A 6000-nucleotide genomic window follows, 5' to 3' on the forward strand; every position below is an offset into this window, starting at 1 on the left:
TGAAAGCTGGCCTAGTGTGGCCTGGGCTAGGCACTCAAGAGCCCACCTACTAAGAAGTGGAGGGGCTGAGGTAGGAGACAGCAGAATAAGTCCTGGATGTGAGATTTTTAAGCCTAAGGAATGGCAATGAAAGAAGCACTGGCTGGTCCACATGCTGACTTCCTCCCCCAAAGTCAGTTTCCTTAGCAAGGAAGTTTTGTTATGCACTCACGCTTGGGTGACTTGCAAATGCAGATCAGAGCCTGAAACTTATTTTCTTCTCAGAGTTCCAAGGGCAGGAAGGAACACAGCTTTGGGAGCGCCTCTGGGCAAAAGATAAAGGAGGCTACACCTAGTGGAAGTGTTCATTAGAGCCAATTACAACTTGGTTCATCCGCTTTGTTATTAAACAACCTCCCAGAGCTCTCAATTGGGGAAGCAACAGAGGAAGACAGAAGATATGGCTTAGTAGGATGCAGAGGAAAAGTTGATAAGAATGGGTCCCACATCTTTGGCTTCCCAAGCTCTTCCCTCCCCACCAGGGTCCAAGGCCAGAGCCCCCAAATCCCTCCGTTACAGAGGAGCTCACACAACTTGACCCCATGTCTCTGGTCCTCTAAGAATGGTGTTCTGGGTTCCATCAGGCCACACTGCTCAGTTCCAAGTGTCAAACAGGCAACAATTAGTTAGCCTCCTACTTAGCTCATAGCACAATCAGGAAGTTTAGGCCTTCAGGGACATTAGGTTGCCATTTTACAGATGAGGCAATTAAGGCTCAGAAAAGCCCAGTGGTCCTTGGTGGGAGGGGGTGGGGGAAGCACCAGAATCCAGATTTCTTACCTCCTGGTAATAACTGATTTGAACCAGCTCTTATAAGTGCCTTCTCCCCTTACAAGTTACTTGCTGTATATCTATCTTGCATTTGCTTCTCTATACAGGCTAGATTAAAAGCTTCTTGAGGTCAGGAAATTTCCTGTTTGCCTCAGTATCTCTAAAACCTATCATAGGGCCTGGCATCTGATAGCTAGCTTGTTAAATAGAACTGAATTGGTCTTATCACCTTGGCTGTAACAGGGGTGGGGGATACAATTATGTTGGCTTTTTCTCCTTACTGTGCTACAGTATCAGGTAATACATCAATAACCACAAAGCATTTTGGAAATATCAAATATCGAAGGCTGAGCATTATTACTGCAAGTAAAAAGGGATGCTTAGAAATACAGCATCACCTGCAGAGATAATAGCATGGTGAATGGAAGAATCTCGAGGAAAAGAATCAGGAATGGGGTGCCCATGCTGAAGGGTCAGCCTGGCAAGAGGAAAGGAATTAAGTACCACTGAGTTGCACTGGGGTCAATTCACTTTCTACAAATGTCAGCAACTGGATGGGTATAATTAGGAGCAACCAAAAAACTGGAGAAAGGAAAAATATTCAGTAAGAGACAGAGAATAATCATACAAGATGGGGCAAGAATGGGAAAGAGGGTGGCGGGGGAGGGTGTGTGACCTGAACAAAATTCCCATCTGCTCCTTTATGTCTTTAGGTTTCATATTGTCCAGGTCTGTAAACAAAAATCAAATCAACTATTTGAGATTCACAGAATCAAAGGAGCAGAAGGGAGCTTAGAGTTCTCCAGGTGTTCTAAACTTAGGCTCTGTGAACCTTTTTTTTTTTTTTAAATTTTAATATTATAGGTTTCCTTTGCAATCCTATAGATTGGATTTCATTTATTTAAAATGTTATTTTGAGAAAGGGTCTGTGGCATAAAAGAAAGGTTCAGAACGCCGGCTTTTGTTTAACTCCTTCACTTTATGGATGAGTAAACTTGAGTTTCAGAGACAGGGTCTTACCCAAGGTCAAACAAGCACTTAGTGGCAGAAGGAGCCCACAAACTGGGGTCTTGTCTCAGTCCCTCAGCATAGCCTGTTACTACCCTCTTCGTACAGGTTCAACAAGTCTTCCTTTTCCATCCTTAAAACTGTATGTGGGGCCTGGAGATCAAATACCTAGACAACTACTCATTAGCAGCCTTCCTGTCTCCAACCCCTTCCCATCCTGTACTCTCTAAGCCATCCAAATTACCTGCTGCTTTGACCACATCACTCTCTGCCAAAAATCCCTCCTCACCCTCCATATCAAATTACTCATTTTACCTTTTAAGTCCTTCCATCAATCCATTCCACTCTAGTCTCCCTCTTCCTACCCTTCCACCTGCCCTCCTTTTCTGTCAGCCCCTTTGTCCCCAGCTCACAATCCTACTACATACCCCTGGAACAAAGCTCCTCTTACCTAGCTGGCTGCTAAGCCATCTTTTTTCACATTCCTCCAATCCTGACGCAGGCTGACTAGATGTGGGTGGGGCAGAGTGTGGCTCCCTGTGTTCCATAGGCTGAGACTGGGTTTCAAAACAGACACAAGACAAGGATGCTCCCATTCAAATCCCAGCCCGACTGCTTCCCATCTCTCTACCCTCCCTACAGACACTCCAAAGCAGATGTGCAATCTCCCTCCAATGGCTGTGGTTGCCAGGCAGTAAGACAGTTGTATCCCTCCTCAAATGGTACCTGGGTGATTTACCATGGGGAGTTTATTCATATTTACCTTGCCCCAAAGCAAAAGGTGGTCTCCAGGGCTTAGCTGGTAACTAGACATTCCAAGTCCGAAATCAATGCCAAAGTCCCATTTTCCCACCCCACCACCCCCATAATGATCTATACATACATACATGCATACAATCACTTATTAAATGCCTATGATTTGCCAGGCACTATGCCAAGCATGAGGAGGGGGAGATGTATAGCTGAGCAGCAGTGTGAGGGTTAGCAGATTGACAGGCTACCTCCAAGCCCACGAAGGCCTCTGTCCAAACCCTCTGTCACAGGCTACATGAAGAAGCCTGGGCAAATCACTCAGCCTTCAATTTCTCAGACGACTCAGTAAGACTTGGAAATTCCAGGACAGTTCATGGTCCATGTGTGCAGAATTTCCTTGGAACCTTCTTGATGGTAGAAAATCTTCATCCTTTGAAAGTAGGATTTAAGAGGCAGCTGGTGGCCAGGGCGCTGGATTCAGAGCACTGGACTTGAAGCAGGGAGATCTCAGTTCTTATTCTGCTTTGGCCACCTCCTACTTGTTTGAACATTAGCAGGTCATTTAATAACAGCATCTGTAGAGTGCTTTTAGGTTGGTAAAGCACCATTGTTCATGCCATCTCATTTGCTCCTCATAATGACTCTGGGAGGTAGGTGCTCTATTATTCCCATTTCAGAGATGAGGAAACTGAGGCTGAGCTAGGTTATGTGACTTGCTCAGGGTCACAGACATGTCTGAAGCAGGCTGAACTCAACTATTCCCAACTCTAAGACATACGCTATGTATGGCCTAGCTGCCCCTAACTTATATAACCTCTCAAAGCCACCAGTTCATTTGTAAGTGAGGATCATAATGCTTGTTCTGCCTGTGTCACAAGGCTGTGTGTGGAAAGTACTTTGCAAAACTTAAGCCTTAACATTCTATAGAAAAACTTAAACTCTGGAAACGAGTCATTATTTGAACCAAGTGAAATCGCCATTGACTGAGTTGGAGGTGTGGCCAAGGAGGACACTGGCCTCATTAGCCCAAAGCAGCTAAGTCTGTGCAGCCCATGTATATTCAGGTTTCTTGGCATACATAGCTCTTTCTCATATTCTCCTTACTTTATACACTGGGCAAATGACTTGATGGCAGATACCTGGTTGGGTTGAAGTCATCGGTTCTTCTGACTTTCCTCTATAGTGATAAGCCCAATTTTCTTTGGTGCCTCCCTCAGTGGAGTAACTGTACAGTTTTTCCAAGCTGACTACTGAAGGGAACTGGAATCCCTTGGCTAAAAAGCCAAGTGCCCGCACATGTACAAGCTAGCTTCCTCGGGCAAATTTTCTTTAAAATTAGAGATATTTTAATATTTTCTCTGCACCTCCCTCCCCAACCCCAAGTAACTGAGTATCCCATGGGAACACAAATGGCTGCCAATTTTCCATGGCCCATGCTGTTCCAAGGTGCTTCAAAATAATGAAAATTAAGTCCAGGGAATGATGTATTTTGGTCACTTTATTAAATGATATTAAATAGTTTAAAGTCCAACTACTAAACAGCACTTTGAATGGTGAAAACACAAGATAGTCTATTGTCATACTTGAATGCTTTTCTTTAAAAACACAATTCCAGTCCTTATATATATATTACAAAACAGCCTTAGAGGAAGAGGTGGACATCTTTTCTACAGTACTTAAGATATTGAATACAGAACTGAAAAGCCGTCTAACAGAAACAAAGGCAAGTCTTCACAGCTGTATGATTTCAGCAGCCAAAGCTGGTTGATGGGACTGAAACATTACTATACAACTGGGACAAAACATATACAATCTCACAATACTAAGCAAAAACGCTTTACATCCAAAGGAAGAAACAGGTTACAAAATGTGGAGAATTTCGCAGGCAAAATTGTATTACAAGCAACATTTTTAATTGTCATTTTTAAGCCATTGCAACTAGTTAAAACATCTAAAACAAATACAAAAATGAGTTTTATTATCTTAATGGTGTATTTGTCTTTAAATATTTGTTAAAGCTTGGTGTTATATTCAAAGCACATAGTATGCAGCTAAAAAGCCAAGTGAGAAGACTGCATGTAAAGTGGTCCAAGTTTTATTTCCAAATCCCTTCTCCTATTTGTTATTCTTCTTTGAATACCTAATTTCATCCATGGTGAAAAACATCTCTTTTAAATGTTGCCTAAAACTTCCACATCTAAGTCTCTGAGCCAAAAAATCAGACCGTGATGCAAATTTCCAGGTCTGGTAGATCCCATTTACAGTATTCAGGACACATCAATGGGACAGACTGCCTTCAAATATTTGTCTCATACACATTCAATTTGTCATTTCTTCCAAAGCAAATGCATGTTGGGTTCTCCTTCCCCCAACACCCCAAATTCACTAAATCTGATGAACAACTGGCCAAAGCATCCCAATACATGAAAGTTTTTGTTCAGGGACATTTCACCACAGAAGAAATTTTATTGAAAAAAATCCATTTTAGCTGCTTTTGCACCACCAGACCTCACAAATTTTATATCACAAACCAAAATGGAAAACTTCACAAAAATGAAGTCACTCACAATATTTTAGATGTCAAAATACTAGTTCTTTCCAAACATAAAACTGAAATCATTCAAGAATGATTAAAATAACTCAAACAGTTTTAGCTAATGTCGGCAACTCATGTTGAGTCCAATAACACTTAGTGCCTATGCTGTCAAACTTTTTTTTTCCTCTGTAATTCTTTAGCAGTTTATTACCTGTTATGCCATCATGTCAAACATGTTGAGTTTACTTCTATATTCTAACTTTTTTTTGTAGACACTCCATCAACAAAATTTTATGCAAAAAAGATGGTAGGTTTACAATACTGATTAGAAGAAGGTTTATTTCTCAGTAAAACCATTTGATGGGGTATTAACCTAGTTTAAATTCATAAAAGTGGGAACTCACATGTCTAAATTCATCTTTAAAAAAAAAGTGTTCCTAGGAAAACCTAAGAGGGGGAGTGGGAGGTGGCGTTGAGAAAAGAGGGAGAAGAACACGGAAGCCAGAGATTCTTATCTTGAAGAGGAATGATTTCACAATACTGACAGCACTGGAAATTGTTTAAGCACATTCCTCCTATGAACTGAACATCAGCAGTAGTTCTGCCATTTTGATGTTGTTTATAAAACAGGGTGTGAACCTAACAACCACCATTACTGGCTTAACCCTTAAATGCTTGGAGCTGGATTTTCTTGGCCTGTACCCCGTTGCCAGCAACAGGATGAAGCACCAGCACCGGCACCAAGCCTGATCATCGTGTGCTTTGTGTCAGTGCCAAAGGGGGGAGAAAGGAGAGGGAGAGAGAGGAAGAGAGAGAGAAAGAGAGAGAGAGGAAGAGAGAGAGAGGAAGAGAGAGAGAGAGAGAGAGAGAGAGAGAGAGAGAGAGAGAGAGAG

This window comes from Petaurus breviceps, unplaced genomic scaffold (genome assembly GCF_028583685.1).
Source record: "Petaurus breviceps papuanus isolate PSGF00001 unplaced genomic scaffold, PetGlider_PUasm1.0 90459, whole genome shotgun sequence".
NCBI classification, from domain to species: domain Eukaryota; kingdom Metazoa; phylum Chordata; class Mammalia; order Diprotodontia; family Petauridae; genus Petaurus; species Petaurus breviceps.